Consider the following 18729-nt stretch of genomic DNA (forward strand, 5'->3'; position numbering starts at 1 on the left):
CTGCATGCCCACATGCTAAAAAATTATCCTCTCCTCTCTTTGCATCAAAACTCACTGTCCTCTGTTCCAGTGCTCCAAAATCTTACTAGGAATTCGTCAGAAACAATACTAAAGCACTAAGGATAAATATACTGGCATATATTACCTTCTCTCTGAGTGTCTGCATTTAACAGGGCTTTCCTTTTCTTCACCCAAAACAGTAACTGATGTAGTCATTTTGGACAGACTGAGATATCTTTCAAACCAGAAGCCTTTTAAATCCCATTACATTGTCATTATCTTCTCTACCTATGTGGGGCTGGTACCACTCCCTAGCCCGATTCACAAATCTTTATGGTGGTGATGAGAAAATGCTTACAAACCATGGGTGATGTGTGTACACAACTGTCAGTCATCAGAGTCAGGACCAAGAATGACAAAGAGTCCAAAGGCACCTTGATTGACAGGGCCAGTCCCAGGAGAACCACAGCAATGGAGAGTTTCTCCCAAGGTCAGCCCTTAACCTTCCCAGACTCTATTTTCAGGTTGAAAGGAAATGTCAATGCCTTATCACAAAAGAAAGACTCAGGCAGGCTAGACCCCCAGTGAGTGGAAGAGCATATTTTTGTGGGGAAAGTTTTCATCATGCGGTGCAGAGGCATTTAGTTTGCTCAGATTTGAAAAATGTACGACCACTTTTTTTAGGAAAAAAAATCACCCTGACTTCCCTCCCAATTTTGACTTCAATGGTTTTCTCTATAATGATACTTAAATATGTACAGACATAAAGCTGAGTCTTACAGTTTCAACTCCTCTAAAACCATCAAACTGCAACTAAATGCTCTAACAAAATACAAATGAAATTTTAAAACCAATCCAATTCAAACTAACAACACTGACTTACTATTCAGAGGATGATGTTTTGCTAAATGTAATCCTCCATCCTCATTATGATTCTGGTACCAAAAACTGTAAGGCAGGTGTTCAGAGTTCAGAATGCACCCACCACCCACTTTGCAGTAGGACCCTCCTCCCCCATTTCTTCATTCACAGCAAAATTAAACATTACTGGACCGCCACGTGGCCTTCGCTGAAGGCAAGTTACGTCGTAAGTCCACCAGTTCATTTCCATAAGCCCACGGCAACTGAAGTAGTATTGGCACCAACTGGATTTTAAATAAAAAGCACAAATTCAGGCACCCAAATCACGTGGCAGTATTATTCATTATAAGCTGGTCATCTGGATGATCCAGAATGTGCTAATACTATTTCAGATTACCACTGGAAAAAACCCATAAAATTTAAATGTTACCATTCAGAAGTCCTATGCCCCTCGCCCATGAATGTCCCTACGAATCCCACCCTGATGAGCAGTGGTGGGCAAGAGAAGCAAAGAGACCACTGGTGAGTCCCAGCTCCGTCACTTCTTGCCTGTAAGACCTTAGACAAGTTACCCAACTTCCCTGAGCCTCAGTCTCCTTGCCTAGATAAAATGGGATAAAAATGGAACCTACCTCACTGGGATGTTGAGAAGACTGTGTGATAACATGTGGAAGGTGCTTGGCCCAATGTCTGGTGCTTCATAGGTGCTCAATCAACAGCCACAGTCATTCCTGCTCAGTTAGTTGACATCCAAGCTCCACAAAAAGAGGGAAGGATGCACTAGCATACCAAAACAGAAGCATTTCTAAAGAATTTGAGTCGGAGGTGGAAGCCTTTCCTATGACTGCCCGGGGGGAGTTCAGACAAGGCTACCAATCACACTTGTGCTTTGATATGTAATACGGATGTGGCACTAGAGCAGATTCTGAGAACAAGGGGCCCTTGGACAAAGTGAAAGGCGTCAAACTTACTGGGTTGATCAAAAAGTTCATTCGGGTTTTTTACTCGTACAAAAACCCGAACAAACTTTTTGGCCAGCCCCAATTCTTGTGGAATTACTTATTTTTACAGTTAAACAACTGGGGGAGGAGAAGAAAGCCTTTAAAAAAACATTTGAAAGTGTTCAACCGTCAATCTTGTGCTTCTGAATTCTTTAGAATGGATCCAGTGATCAGTTCATCTTACCACTGACCGGGTGCCCGCCATATGCAAGCCCTTGTGATGAGTACGGAGGGGATCACAAAATGGTCTTCACCCTCAGGGCACTCACCATCCAGAGGAGAGGTAGGTAAACAAGAAGAAAGCTGAAAGCTTAGACTCTAAGCTTCACTACAGACAGGGACTATGTTCTACTGGTTTCTATACCCCAGAGGCTAGCACCACACCTTGTACATAGTAGAGGTGAACACATGAACACATGAATGAATGAATACATGTGTGAATGAGCTATAAAGGTTAGACTGTGTATGTGCCGTAAATACAGACACACACACAAAAAAAGACTGATGGCTCTGCTGAGGGCTCAGGGATTGAGGAAACCTGGAAAAGATAGAACCTGAAGCGCAGGGCAACAAAACGTGCCACTCCGTGACTCTTTGGCATGGAGATTATTCCAGCTGGAAACAATCAAGGCCCGAAAGACTCAGGAAGAAACTTTGACCTTCTCCCTAACTGCCTGAAGAATTTAGATAGAGGGCCTATTACAGGAATAGACTGTCACCAGAAATATCTGCAAAGAATACGGGCTAAGTGTAGGGGCGGAAACTCTTAAAGATCAGAGTCCATTCTGTGTCCCACTGAGTCCGCATGACCCAGCAAACACTTGCTTTTCCATCTTCATGTGAATGGCCGTCCTCCCTGTTGAGGTCCCAAACCATCACCCCCAACATCCTCTTTTGTCTTTAGCTGAAGGTGAGGGTTTCGGCCATTTGGGCAAGTTATTCAGTTTTCCTGGGTCTCTCACAGGTACACATGTTATTAAACTTTTGTTTCATTTTCTCCTGTTAGTCTGTCTCATGTCCACCTAATTCTTAGACCTGCCAGAAGAAACTAGAAAGGTAGAGGAAAAGGTCTTCCTCCCTGGCAGAAAAAGGACTAGAACTTCAAGGAGCAGAGATAGGAGATGGCCCAATTATAATTTTGTACAGTTGCCATGTGCTGTAAATTGGTTCTCATTAGTAAAAATGTCCTCATTCTGATGATTATTATGTCTAGAATTTCTAGAGCAACCTATATCTGTAAAGTGTATGCAACTGCTTTTTAGTTTGTTATTTATTACAGGGACGTTTGATTTATTTACAAACAACCTGACAGTTCATTATTTATTTGAAAAGGAAGCTGAAGAAATAATATTTGGTCTCTAGCAGTCATGGCTTAATTATTACTATTGGTCTCCTGGGGTTCTCTAATAAGTAGCTATAAAAAAGTCAATTTGCAATTAGGAAGAGAAATGTATATATTTGGCAGCCTTTACATTGACATGATTGACAACAGGACTGACAGAAACTCTACAATGAAAGAAGAAGAAGTTCTTCATGCTATTAGCATATTGTCCTAAAAATAAACCACTGTCAATCCTAGGATGAGAAAAGAGTATAAGAATGGTCTGTTTCAGCAATGACTAGGATACCATAAAGACTGCGTACAAATATCTCAAGAGTAGAAGCCCAAAAGCAACAAGAGACATCATTTCACTGATAGTTTGGAAAATCACTAAAAGGGCTGGCCTGATCAAAAAAGGAATAATTAAAACTGAATAAAAATCATCTGGCAAAGAAAACCATTATCTCAGAGATGATCTCTCACCAAACCAGATAATGAACCATTTCTACTAGATGTTCTTACATCTATCTGGATGACCTCAAATAACTACTAGGTTCTTTTTTATTCATATTAAAAATATTATCCTTTAGCTAAGTGTTTATGTTCTCCTGTCTGAACATCGCTCCTCTTTTTTCGCAGGAGGAAGAATATCTCTATCTTTATCTGTTTTCCATTCTTTGGAAGGAAGAAGTATTATTTTAGTTTTTCAAAGCCTTCAGGTCAATGAAATGAGGGTGTCTGAGAGGAATTTAGGGACAGATTCTAAAGGGAAAGTTCCCAAACTGAGTCAGAACGAGGATTCTGCCACAATCTAGAGTCACTCCTCTGGAAATGGAGTAATTCAAAGAGAGCTCCTGGTGGATGGGGGGCAAAGCAGGAAGGCTGCTGTCATGATCACTTGGGAAATCCACCACGTCAGGCCTCCAGATACACTGAAAACAGCCCCAAACACCAGTTAGGTAAACATCTCTAACCTTTGTCATTCTTGGATTTTCTTTCCTATAAAGATATGCCCTCGAAATTTATACTGCCACAAAAAGCCCTAGGACTGGATTTCCACTAAGGTACTTCTGATTTCGTTCGGATAAAATAACCTTCACAGGGTATCGCACGTTGGCTTGAATTGTAAGACAATAGCCAGGTATGGTCGTGAGGACCTCATGATGGTTGATCTGGGAGGAAGAGGTTAAATTAAAGGTGAGAAGAAGTTCTGAAAACATGGTATATGTTTGGTCCTTCTCACTCCAGACAAAGTCCTTGTGATAAGTATCGTTAAATATGAGATTTTAAAAGCAATTTTTAAAGAATAAAACTAGAAGACTCATGAGGAACCACTCCACGTGGAGATTCCCACAGGTGGAGAGTGTGAAGGCCATTTCATGAATAATACAGGGTCATTTCCTCCAGGGTTTGCCCCTGTGGCCTCCAGGGAGCTGTTTAGGTTAATAAAAATGAGCTTGCAGGCAAAACCATACAGCTGGGTTCTCCCACAGGGCCACTGTGGCCTCTCCCCCTTGTAAGCTGTTAACGACGTTGCTAGCACGTAACTGAGCCCACCTAGAGCCATCCTAAATGTCTTAATGTCCTCAGTTTCCAGCTTCATGGCAAGCCTCAAAAAGTGGTTGTGGGCTGGAATCAAAGTAATTTGGATCTAGGGGCTGTTTGGGTTTAACATTTATCTCACCTCCACCCAGCACAACCTTCCCAAATCAGTCTGCACATCTTTGGGGCTTGCAAAAACCTTCCGGACCTTCCAGAATGATACCGGATCTCTCAGTGCGATTGGGAACCAGAACGAGAAGGAGATCCCCTCTCCCCATCCGTGATATCACAAGAGGCAGAACCAAACCAAGGTCCAGCTTGTAAGCCAAGAATATCCACGGATACACACTATTATATATAAAATAGATAAACAACAAGGACCTACTGCATAGCACAGGGAACTATATTCAATACCTTGTAATAACCTATAATGAAAAAGAATCTGAAAAAGAATACATATATATGTGTACGTATAACTGAATCACTTTGCTGTACACCTGAAACTAACACAGCATTGTAAATCAACTATACTTCAATCAAAAAAAAGAATCCCCGCGTGAGCTATGGCACTTGGACACAAGGTCAGAAGGTATGCGTTGAAAATCTGACCAAGCAAATATTTCAATTTAGAGCTTCACCTAAATGTCACCTTGTCAAATTCTGAAGTTTAATACTAAACAACGGCTGTGTGTGGAACAGAAATCACCAAGAGACAGAAAAATAAGAAAATAAAAGACACCGAATAAACACATTTATGATATGTCAGTTGCTGAATATCCTCCCTGACCAAAATTTAACCTGTTTATAAATGGTTGTCTGTATATCAGAAAAGATCAAATGAATATCATTAATGCCCACAGCAGGAAAAAATTAACATATTCATGAATTAGTTCTTTGCTTTCACTTGCCTTGTCAAGGCTGAGACTTTGCTTTTAAACAAATAAAATTTTGTTTGAACTACCAGTAATTTATCTGTATTTACCATCCTCCATTTCAAAATTCATATGATGATACCTGTAACCAAATAAATAATTTATTTCTGTACAAAGGATTAAACCTCAAAAGAGAAGTATAAATTGTACTTTGTTTATACAAAACACTTGGCCAGACCTCATCACTTGGCTTTTATCTTTAATTAGCTACAGAAGTCAAAATAAAAATAAATTATATTAATTGAGCCTGTATTTCAGATAATTTTATGGGGGAAAATAATTCACATTGGCTGTCTACCTCAATAAATTGGTCAATATAATCAACATAGTTGATGGTAGCCTAAGAATGAATGCAGAGGCTTTCTGGGGAAAGAGGAATTTGATTAGTCATTAAATTAAAATCCTAGAATAATGACCATTTAAGTGACTTTTAAGAAGATTCCAATTGATTATTCTAGTTATTTCTTCGAAATGATTTACTCTGCTTCATATCTCATTTCATGGAAGATGAAAAAAGAGACATACCTGTCTGGAGCTTGCCCCAGAGGCTCTGCCATCAGTGGAAGGGGAACCAGTCAAAACCAAGGAAAGCAACAACAGAACTAATGCAAATAAGCATGCATATTTGCTGTTAATTTTTCATTAAACTTTTTAATTTCTCACTTAAGCAGAGGTTGTTTCATTCTATTTAGTTTAAGTCAGCTTTACTAGCTCGAGTTACACACATCCATATGCCAGGTCTCTGATAACAGAGCCACCAGGAAAGAAGCTAATCCACCCAAGTCAGCTCTCCTACAAACACTCAAGCATGTGAGATCTACCAGACGCTGACCTACCCATCCTCAACTGCCACAAAGAAAGCCCAACTTCCTTGAAGTGCTGGGTAAGCAGTGGGGGTCATCTTCGAAAAGCATGAATACCAGCCACCCCTTACATAACGAGTGCTTACAAGCGGGGCAGAGGTGAGAACTAAATTCTCATACATTGCTTGTGGGACCGTTAATTAGTACAACCTCCTGGAAAGACAATTAAAAGCAATGTCAAAATACAGAGAAAGCCTTAAGAAGGTCCATCTGTTTGAGCCAATAATTCCACTTCTAGCCACCTAGCCTGAGCAAATGATCCAAAATATAGAGAAAATGACAATCAAAGATGTTCATCAAAGTATTATTTCTAATATTCTGGATAATTGGTAACCATCTAAATGTTACAGGGGAGAAGGTAAATGAATTTGGCAATATCATCCGTGGGAATTCTGTGTGGCTACTGAAAATGATGCTCATAAAGACTGTTGACATGAAAAGTTATTTAAAATGTTTGATGAAATGCACAGGATGCAAAACTCTATGCTCAGTATGATCCTGATTTCACAAAAATATGCATATCAAAAAGACTGAAAGGAAATACACCAAAATATGTGTAGTAATTATCATTTGCTCATAGTAATATGTGTGATTTTAATTTTCTCTTGTTATACTATTTTATGACTTCCAAAAATTTTATAGAAAGCACATACGTCTAAGAAAAAGAAAATATTTTTTTAAGATCAGGGCAGAGGGTCCCTGGTTTTCCTGCTGAGTGGAGAGACCGCAGCAGACACTAGGAAATACCTCTAGCCTTCTTGAGCAGATGCCATGTCTCACCTGTCACTCACGCTTGATGTAAAACCTGGTGATGGGATAGAAAGCCCAGAGATAAACCCACGCACATATGGTCACCTTATCTTTGATAAAGGAGGCAGGAATGTACAGTGGAGAAAGGACAGCCTCTTCAATAAGTGGTGCTGGAAAAACTGGACAGGTACATGTAAAAGTATGAGATTAGATCACTCCCTAACACCATACACAAAAATAAGCTCAAAATGGATTAAAGACCTAAATGTAAGGCCAGACACTATCAAACTCTTAGAGGAAAACATAGGCAAAACACTCTATGACCTAAATCACAGCAAGATCCTTTTTGACCCACCTCCTAGAGAAATGGAAATAAAAACAAAAATAAACAAATGGGACCTAATGAAACTTCAAAGCTTTTGCACAGCAAAGGAAACCATAAACAAGACCAAAAGACAACCCTCAGAATGGGAGAAAATATTTGCAAATGAAGCAACTGACAAAGGATTAATTTCCAAAATTTACAAGCAGCTCATGCAGCTCAACAGCAAACAAACAAACAAACCAATCCAAAAATGGGCAGAAGACCTAAATAGACATTTCTCCACAGAAGATATACGGACTGCCAACAAGCACATGAAAGAATGCTCAACATCATTAATCATTAGAGAAATGCAAATCAAAACTAAAATGAGATATCATCTCACACCAGTCAGAATGGCCATCATCAAAAAATCTAGAAACAATAAATGCTGGAGAGGGTGTGGAGAAAAGGGAACACTCTTGCACTGTTGGTGGGAATGTGAATTGGTACAGCCACTATGGAGAACAGTATGGAGGTTCCTTAAAAAACTACAAATAGAACTACCATATGACCCAGCAATCCCACTACTGGGCATATACCCTGAGAAAACCATAATTCAAAAAGAGTCATGTACCAAAATGTTCATTCCAGCTCTATTTACAATAGCCCAGAGATGGAAACAACCTAAGTGTCCATCAACGGAGGAATGGATAAAGAAGATGTGGCACATATTTACAATGGAATATTACTCAGCCATAAAAAGAAACGAAATTGAATTATTTGTAATGAGGTGGATAGACCTAGAGTCTGTCATACAGAGTGAAGTAAGTCAGAAAGAGAAAAACAAATACTGTATGCTAACACATATATATGGAATTTAAGAAAAAAAAAATGTCACGAAGAACCTAGGGGTAAAACAGGAATAAATACACAGACCTACTTGAAAATGGACTTGAGGATTTGGGGAGGGCGAAGGGTAAGCTGTGACAAACCGAGAGAGAGGCATGGACATATAAACACTACCAAACGTAAGGTAGATAGCTAGTGGGAAGCAGCCGCATAGCACAGGGAGATCAGCTCGGTGCTTTGTGACCAATGACCGACTGGAGGGGTGGGATAGGGAGGGTGGGAGGGAGGGAGACGCAAGAGGGAAGGGATATGGGAACATATGTATATATATAACTGATTCACTTTGTTATAAAGCAGAAACTAACACACCACTGTGAAGCAATTATACTCCAATAAAGTTGTATAAAACAAAACAAAACAAAACAAAAACCTGGTGATGATTTCCTGCCCTCCACATCATGCCTATGCCTCCCTTGACCTTGTCTTTGACTTTCTGACTTCCTTGTTTATACTGAAATACCCCTCTGGCAGCTACCTCTTCTCTGTAAACCATGCTCTCTAACCCCCCTTCACCAGCAGGACCCAGTTCCACGGCCCGGTCAGCTTCCTCCTGGAACAGCCTGGTTTAGTCTTGGCACTGACAACAAGCAAGTTACCCTTGAAAGAAACAGGCATCATAACACAAACTACCAAAGAACAGGGCAAGGAAATACAGTTTTCTTAATGCATTCTAAGACAAATATCATATGATATCACTTATATGTGGAATCTAAAAAAAAGATACAAATGAACTTATGTACAAAACAGAAATACACTTACAGACATAGAAAACAGACTTAACGGTTTCCAAAGGGGAAAGGGGTGAGAGATAAATAAGAAGTTTGGGAGTAACATATACACACTCCTATATATAAAATAGATACAAAAGAAGGACCTACTGCATAGCACAGGGAACTATACTCAATATTTTGTAATAATCTATGTGGGAAAATAATCTGATAAAGAATATATATGGATAGACACATATATATGTATAACCGAATCACTTTAGTACACCTGAAACTAACACCACATTGTAAATCAACTATACTTCAATTCAGAAATAAATATAATTTAAAAATAAGAAAAAATGCATTCTATAAAAGCATTTAATAAATTGTGGACTTCTTTCCCCTCACAGACCTGGTGCTATACCAGACCCAAATGTATCTGATCTCTTGGGAGGTCCCTTCTATGACAATCATCCTTAACACATTCCGTGTTTCAGCGCATCTTCAAAGACCCATAGCATTTCACCCTCACGACTCTGTAAGGCGGGGAGGTCAAGGATTATTTTCCTGATTGTACCCATAAGAAAATGGCAACTCAAGAGTCTGGGCTCTGAGTGGCTCAGACCCCCATCCTCGAGGCGTGCTCCTCTGTAAATAGTGATGATAATACCCATGTGGGGGAGTTGTTGTAAGGCTTAAATGAGATACCGTATGCAGCCTGCTCAGCATCGTGTTTGGAACAGGGGCAGCATTCAGCAAATGCCAGCTCCTGTGACTGTTAGGTCAATGGGAAGCTCAAGGTTACATCTGGGAAGTGACAGTGCCAGGCTGTGAAGCCAGGTTGTTTCACACCAAGTCCACACTTTTTATACTTTATTCCCAACACTGTTAGAGGAACATATTAATAAGGCATGGCTCAAGCCCTTACAGAACTTATAATACTTTGTAGCAGGCATATCTCAATTTCATGGGACAATAAAGCAGTGATTCCCACAAAGAACTAAGGCAACGGTAATAAAGACTAGGATATAGCTCTCAAACTACATAGTTCTTTTGTCCAACAGCTACCATTCCAGCATCTTCTTCTGCATACATTCCAAAGCTCTGGAACCCCATGTTTCATCCCTGTTTCAAAGTGAGTGGATATGGGGAAAACAGATATGAAAATAAGTCCCTTCCCATCCTGACTATAGAAAACATCTTCTGCAGGCATTCTGAACTGCAGGAAGTTTGAGCTATTTTTGGAAGTTTGTCTTTAACTTCTAGAAAGTACCATTCACAATCACACATATGTTTTAAGGGACTTCAAAACAGCTTCAACTGAGTTTAAGTCTGCTTCCACCTTTTGAAAAAATCCTCAACTCGATTAATTAATTTTACCTACAGCATGACACCTGGCAGTTGGTAATATAAAAGAAAAGATATAGGACAGTGAACATTTTATAGGCAAAGGCAGAAAGTTCTCCAAGTTAGAAGCACAGCATGTGCAGACACACTCAGAGTAGGAAGTAACTCGGTCTCCTTTACATTTGGTGCCATAATCGGGGAATCCAGGACCACCAACCCTAAGCAATACTATTTCTTTACAGCAATCTTGGCCTTTTTTTTTTTTTTTTCTTGCGGTACGTGGGCCTCTCACTGTTGTGGCCTCTCCCGTTGTGGAGCACAGGCTGCGGATGCACAGGCCCAGCGACCATGGCTCACGGGCCCAGCCGCTCCGCGGCATGTGGGATCTTCCCAGACCGGGGCACGAACCCATGTCCCCTGCATCGGCAGGCGGACTCTCAACCACTGCGCCACCAGGGAAGCCTTCTTGGGCTATTTATCTGACAAAAGAAGAGTGTAAAACTTTGTGTTGTGGCATGTTGACAATTTTTCATATCTAAGAGGGTAATTTATCAATGAATACTTGAGATGCATATTTTGAAAGGTATTTAATGGGCTGTGTGTTTTCATATTCCCAATATATACTACTTTCTAAGAGAGAGAGAGAGAGAAATGATGATCACTAAAGGGTGGTCCTTAGCATAACTGTGAAGTAGGAGCAGTTTATCTTTGGAAATACTCTACCTCCCTTTTCTGCATGTCTGTTATCCTGGGTGGTGAGGGGTGAGGACCCCACACACAACTCACTGAGCATCTTCAATGGGGCAGACTCGTGTGCAGTGCCTGCTCTATGTAATCTGTTTTGATCCGTACAACAAACAACCTTACAACACATGTATTCATCACCCCCATTATTCAGAGATAAGGAAACTAAGTCCCATAGAAGTTAAGTGACACATCTAAAATACAGAAACTGGACAGTGACTGCGGAGATTCCTCCACTGTGGTGCTCGTCTGGGTGTCCCCTGCCTGAACTGGGCTCCCTCAACCTTAGGCACCCCCATCAGCTCTGGCACTATGGACCAGTTACCATCAAGCTGTTAAGGACAGGCCACCACTTGAGTTCATCCCCTTAGAATAGGAACAGGTCCCATTCCTATTCTGAAAGGGATCAGGCAGGCATGATTTTAACCCAAATCTATGGCTCGAGTAGTAAAATTTGAGACAGGATGGCAGGACTTCAGAATGCCCAGACTCTTTAGAGACCATCTAGTCAACCTCTTCCCCCATGAATATGCAGATTTAATATAACTAAAGCCTGAGAGGGGATGGGACTTTGCAGAGGTCACCCAACAAATCAAGTGCAGGGCCGGGATGAGAGCCAGAACTTCTCACTCACTCCCATCCTCTTTTATGGCATCAGCTACAAACATTCAAACACAGGGTAAAAATACACATTCTAGGCTAAATAGGAATGATTTCAAGGTTATTAATTCACACTGGCTATTCAGAGTGCTGGCCAGACTGCCTGAGCTTGAACCCTGGGTGCCCTTTTTTTTTTTTTTTTTTTTTGCGGTACCCGGGCCTCTCACTGTTGTGGCCTCTCCCGTTGCGGAGCACAGGCTCCGGATGCGCAGGCTCCGGACGCGCAGGCTCAGCAGCCATGGCTCACGGGCCCAGCCGCTCCGCAGCATGTGGGATCCTCCCGGACCGGGGCACGAACCCACGTCCCCTGCATCGTCAGGTGGACTCTCAACCACTGCGCCACCAGGGAAGCCCCCTGGGTGCCCTGCTTACTAACTGTGTGACCTAGATAAGGTACCCTCTCTTTGCCTTGGGTTCCTTATCCATCATATGAGAATAATAGTATCCGCCTCATAAGGTTATCATGAGGATCAAACATGATAATCTGTGTAGAGCTCCACCTTCTTTATGCTTGGCATAAAGTAAGCACTGAATAAATGTTACATATTTTTGTTATCGTTTGAATTATTACCATTATTACTACTACTAGTTCAGATAATTGACAGTTAATGCTTTCAATCTGGGAGAAGAAGGCAGCAACAACTTCCTGCTATCAAATCATTTCCTTCTTCTCCAAAGGCAGCACTAGACAGTCTCAGGAATGAAGGTGAGTCAGATGAATGGAAGTTAGCACCAGGAATGAAGAAATTACCTTTGAGAATAAAAGTGCCTACAGAGTATTTTTATTTGGATGTTCAAAGTCAAAATTCCCCACCTTTCTCAAAACAACTCTTTCTCATTTTATAGTTGACACTTGTACAACTCGGGGGTTAAGGGCGTTACACATACCCCCTTCCAAGAGGAAAATTTGAGTCTTGCTATCTCTGCCTCGAAAACAAAGGAATTGGTAAATGACTCGCCCAAGGGGAGGAAGCTGAAACAGTTTGGAGAGAATCAAGACTCAAACCCCAGGTCTTTTGATTCCATACATTGTGATCTCTAATCACAGTTCAAACCCGTGTTGTTCAAGGATCAACCATACTTCCTTCCCCGCCCCCACCGTTTTACTGAGATATAATTAACATAAAACACTGTATTAGGTGTTTTTTTTTTTTTCTTTTTTTTTTTCCGTACATGGGCCTCTCACTGTTGTGGCCTCTCCTGTTGCAGAGCACAGGCTCCGGACGCGCAGGCGCAGCGGCCATGGCTCACGGGCCCAGCCACTCTGCAGCATGTGGGATCTTCCCAGACCGGGGCACGAACCCGTGTCCCCTGCATCGGCAGGCGGACTCTCAACCACTGTGTCACCAGGGAAGCCCAACACTGTATTAGTTTTAGGTGTATGTATATATTGTGAAATGATCATCATAATAAGTTTAGTTGACATCTACCATCTTACATAGTTACAAATTTTTTTCCTTATAATGAGAACTTTTAAGATCTACTCTCTTAGCAACTTTCAAATATACAATACAGTATTGTTAACTATAGTCACCATGCTGTACATTATACCCCCAGAACATCTGTATCTTATAACTGAAGTTTGTACCTTTTGACCACCTTCACCCATTTTGCCCATCCTCCACCCCTTGCCTCTGGCAACAACAATCTATCCTCTGTATTTATGAGTTTGATTTTTTTAGACTCTACATATAAGTGAGATCACACAGTACTTATCTTTCTCTGACTTATTCACTTAGCACAATGTCATCAAGGTCCACCCATGTTGTTGCAAATGGCAGGGTCTCCTTTTTATGGCTGAATAATATTCCATTGTATATACATATATACCAGATTTTCCTTATCCACTCATCCACCAATGGCCATGTAAGCTGTTTCCATATCGTGGCTTGTATAAAAAATGCTGTAATGAACATGGAGGTGCAGATATCTTTTCAAGTTAGTATTTTCATTTTCTTTGGATGAATACCCAAAAGTGGGATTGCTGGATCATGTGGTAGTTCTATTTTTAATTTTTGAGGAACCTCCATACCGTTTTCCATAGTGGCTGCACCAGTTTACATTCCCACCAACAGTGTAGGAGGGTTCCCTTTTCTCCACATTCTCACCAACACGTATTTGTGTCTTCTTCAGTTTCTTTCATTATTGTCATAGTTTTCAGGGAACAAGTCTTTCATCCCCTTGATTAAATTTATTCCTAGGTATTTTATTCTTTAGGATGCAGTTACAAATGGGATTGCTTTCTTAATTTCTCTTTCTGATAGTTCGCTATTTTAGTGTATAGAAATGCAACTGATGTTTGTGCATTGATTTTATATCCTGCAATTTTACTGAATTTGTTTACTGGTCCTAACGGCCTTTTAGTAGAGTCTTTAGGGATTTCTATGTATAATATCATATCATTTGCAAATAGAGATAGTTTTACTTCTTCCTTTCTGACTTGAATGCCTTTTTTTTTCTTGCCTAAATGCTATGGCTAGGACTTCTAGTACTATACTAGAGAAAAGGGGCAAGAGTGGGCGTCCTTGTCTTGTTCCTGATCTTAGAGGAAAAGTTTCAGTTAAAAGTCCCCATCTTTCTTCAACCTAATCATTCTCCGTGACTTCCTATCTCAGTACAAAGCCTGACCATCCATCTAAACATCTTAAGCTTCTCCTTCCACACTACCAGCAACTTGGTGACCTAGAGCCACTGATTCTCTCTCTGAAATGGTTTTCTGTAGATCTCTCTTCTCTTTCCCCATTCTACCTGGTTCAGGCACAATTAATTTTACTTATTTTTTTTTGGTCTGGACCGCTTTAGTGGTCTAAAATCTGAGCTTGTTCCTCTTTGCAAGCCCACCTACTCACCGCCTCCAAAGTAACTTTTGCAAGATGAATTAGATCAAATCATTTCTCCCATACAGGCTGCATGGCTTCTCCTCCTCTGCAAGGTATATTCATAGCCCAGGCTCACTGAAACACCTCCTCCCAAACTCTCCTGCCACCTCCTCACTGCAGAACACCTACAAGTTCTTTGAACGTGACCTTTCCTTCAACGTGGAACACCTAGCTCCTTCTCTATAGAGATGCGGTCTGAACGTGAACTTCTCTGCAAGCTCTTCCAGATTCACTGAACCCTTCCTTCCCCGGGCTCCCACTGAGCTTGTTCCTATCTCCACTAAACACTCACCATGCTGATCTTTATGACTTAATTTTCTGATCCTTTTCTGCTAGATTGATTTCTGAACAACATGGGCCTCATTCTTGTAGCCTCTGACACAGGGACTACATAGCACACAGTAGGTACTTAACAAATTAACTGCTGAGTAAACTGAGTGGATGGTACAGAAAATAAAAGGAATGGGAAAATGAGACCTCAGCGACAAAGTTGATCTCAATAAAGCTAATTTCTATAACATACATGACTAACTGCAAACGATTATGCAAGTAGGTTTTAAAAGAGTGTGATGCGTACTTGCAAATGACAAAGCTCTCAAGTTCCCACTTATGGCTGTTAACTGTTCATCACTAGAGAGAGAGAGCCACATCCTCCCTAATTTCGTTGGGTTCTGCAGGAGCTGCAAACAAGGCATTTGGAAAGCTCCTGGAATCCTGTAGCTTTAGTTGAGGACACATTCCCTCATAAAATTCTACGGACTGGACTCAAGTAGTAGGTGCTCAGTAAATGCTGATTCGATTTGCAGTGGATTTGAAAGCAAAGAGCAACTCACGTTTTAGACTAACTCAAGGCAGTGACTGATTGTACTTAAGAAAATAGCTCTAAGGCTAAAGAAAATCAATGGGAGACGGAAAAGCAGCCAAATGTTCACTCCCCTGCCTTGTTCCACAGTCGATGCTTATCTGCTTCTTGATCCTTTCTAGCTTTTAGGCTTTTCTTTTCTTTTTTTTTAACATCTTTATTGGAGTATAATTGCTTTACAATGGTGTGTTAGTTTCTGCTTTATAACAAAGTGAATCAGTTATACATATACATATGTTCCCATATCTCTTCCCTCTTGCGTCTCCCTCCCTCCTACCCTCCCTATCCCACCCCTCTAGGTGGTCACAAAGCACTGAGCTGATCTCCCTGTGCTATGTGGCTGTTTCCCACTAGCTATCTATTTTGCGTTTGGTAGTGTATATATGTCCATGCCATTCTCTCACTTTGTCACAGCTTACCCTTCCCCCTCCCCATAACCTCAAGTCCATTCTCTAGTAGGTCTGTGTCTTTATTCCCATCTTACCCCTAGGTTCTTCTTGACCATTTTTTTTCTTAGATTCCATACATATGTGTTAGCATACGGTATTTGTTTTTCTCCTTCTGACTTACTTCACTCTGTATGACAGACTCTAGGTCCATCCACCTCACTACAAATAACTCAATTTCGTTTCTTTTTATGGCTGAGTAATATTCCATTGTATATATGTGCCACATCTTCTTTATCCATTCATCTGTTGATGGACACTTAGGTTGCTTCCACATCCTGGCTATTGTAAATAGAGCTGCAATGAACATTTTGGTACATGACTCTTTTTGAATTATGGTTTTCTCAGGGTATATGCCCAGTAGTGGGATTGCTGGGTCGTATGGTAGTTCTATTTTTTACTTCATTGTGTTCCTGGAATGGAGGGGGTCAGTTAGCAGGTGTTGCCCTGTGCCTGTGATACATTTGCCTGTGTTTTGTGTTGATGTAATATGTGTGAAAGTTGAGCTGCGTTATTTAAAATGTCCTACTTTTCCTAAAGCCTCCCCTCCGTATGACAAGTGGGATTCTGGCTTAGGGAAGAGAGAAGGGTGGACTGGAATGCTCTAGCATCTTTCATCTCCAGTTGTGGGATATATGTTAAAGGGAGCTCAGAAAATTTTGTTTTTACTGAAAGGATACTTCAAAAAAAAAAGCGTAGGCAGCAGACTCATTAGATATCCACTGAACACTTCTATCCTAATGTACTAAATAGGAAAGATTCAAAGCATGCACTCTGCTATAATTCATTTTGGGATAAGACAAAGACAGCAGTGCCTGGGAGAATAAATCATTAACTAAAGTCAAACGGAGACACCCTGGAAACCAGTGAAACCAGGAGGCAGCCGAGGGATCAGGCAGCTGGGATTTGCCTGTTCCCTCTAGTGACTTCTAGAGAGAAGCATCCCACAGGCAGGAGGAACTCGGCACACTGCGCTCCCTTCTATTTCACTTTTCAAACTTGAAGTTATTTTTAGATGACCCAAGCCCGCTAATCCCAGGCAGGACAATTCCCAGCCCGCTGCGTCTCAAAGCACCTTCCCCTCCCCAGCACTTTCCTTAAAGCACTGGGAAAAGAGGCTCCGATTTCCCGTTTGCTCTCTGCGTTCGGACCACCTCCCCTAATCCCCTCTCCAAATCTCAGTCCCGGGACCACAGGCGTCATTCCCGCTCCTCCACTTATGCACCTGCTGCTGATACTAGAAAGACGAACCCGTGGGCCACTAGGACTGGGGAAGGGGCTCCTTGAGACCCGCGCCCTCTAGAGGGGGTCAAGGGACCTCGGTCCCCACGGCCGCCGCGGGAACTGAGAACTGGATCTGGAGACCACCCGCCGCCACGGCCACCGCCCCCGGCCCAGCCCCTTACCCCGCCGGCTCTCGGCCGCCCCCCGCCGCGGTCCCCCGGCCCGGCCCGGGCGCCGCGCGCAGCCCCGGCAGGACAGGACAGGACAGGACAGGGTGCCGGGGCCGTTATATAACCGACCTGCTGGTCGTCCGCGATGCGTCTGTGGAGGCGGAGGCGACTACTGGGCGGTCGGCCGGTCGGCGGAGCCGGCGACTGCTGGCGTGGCGCGGCTGCTCACCTGGCGGCCGGGCCGAGAGCGCGCGGGGACGGGCGCGGTGCCCGCGGGCCTGGGCGTGGGGCCGTGCGCGGCGCGCCCCGCCTCCCGGGCTCCAGCTCCGGCTCCGTGGGTCCGCGGGTCTCTGCCTCCCGTCAGCTCCTCGCCGCAACCTCAGCGGCCGTCACCCGGGACAAAGCGGCTCCGGGGAGGGGCCGAGCCGGCGGCTCTGTCAGGAGCCAGCGGAGATGGGCGCGCCCCCAGCTCCGACTCATCGCGCCAACCTCCAATCAGACCCCGGGAAACCGAGAGCCCCTGTCTGGCCTCCTCTCCTCCCCTCCCACCTGACCCCGCGCCCTTCCCGGTCCCTCACGCACTCCCCTTCCCGGGCACTCCCCCTGCCCTCCGCCCCGATGCCCAGGAGGGGGTGAAGACCCTCTGGGGACCGAGTTCAGGAGACGGTCCGTAGAAGTCCCGGGGGGAGGGGCTCCTCGGGGTCACGGCCGGGGTGGTGGCTTCCTTGGGAGTCAGAGTGGGCAGGGGGCTGATGCTGAAGCTAAGGGTGGCTGGGCAGCGACAGCCGGGAAGAAGCTGATAGAGAAGCAAACTGTGGGTGGGGAATACTGAGCTGATGGAGCCCCCCTACTCCAGCTAACTGAGGAAAGGTCGAGAAGCCCCTCGAGAGCGGGTTCTGGGACCCTGCGCCGGGTGGGCGCAGGCACTGGGTGGCTGGCTCCCCGGCCCCGCCCCGCCCTCGCGGGGGAAGGTGCCCTGCGCGGGCCGTGGCTTTGCCAGGTTTCCCAGCCACCAGACCTTTGGACTGAGGGCTTCAAGGACTCCTACTGTGTGAGAGCCTGTGACACAGGAGTGGGTGGCATCCTACGGTATCGTACAGTAAAAGGTTGAATGTGAAACAGAATCTTGGGTAGATCTGTTGCTCAACAAACTTAACCCCGGTAGAGGTCTCTGCTTTACAAAATAAAGCAGTTCAGAGCCTTG

The 18729-nt window shown here is 43.2% G+C and overlaps 1 protein-coding gene across 1 annotated transcript in view; it reads right to left on the reverse strand.

Annotated features, from left to right (window-relative positions):
- RCAN2 (regulator of calcineurin 2) overlaps positions 1 to 17805 on the reverse strand; it is a 258384-nt gene extending 240579 nt beyond the window's left edge. The window contains exon 1 of the mRNA XM_081247753.1: positions 17655 to 17805. The gene's annotated coding sequence lies outside the window, so the exon portion shown is untranslated. The remainder of the gene's footprint in view (positions 1 to 17654) is intronic.
- Positions 17806 to 18729: the final 924 nt, after the last annotated feature.

The sequence above is a fragment of the Mesoplodon bidens genome, assembly GCF_964165515.1.
Source record: "Mesoplodon bidens genome assembly, chromosome: 10".
In the NCBI taxonomy this organism is placed as follows: domain Eukaryota; kingdom Metazoa; phylum Chordata; class Mammalia; order Artiodactyla; family Ziphiidae; genus Mesoplodon; species Mesoplodon bidens.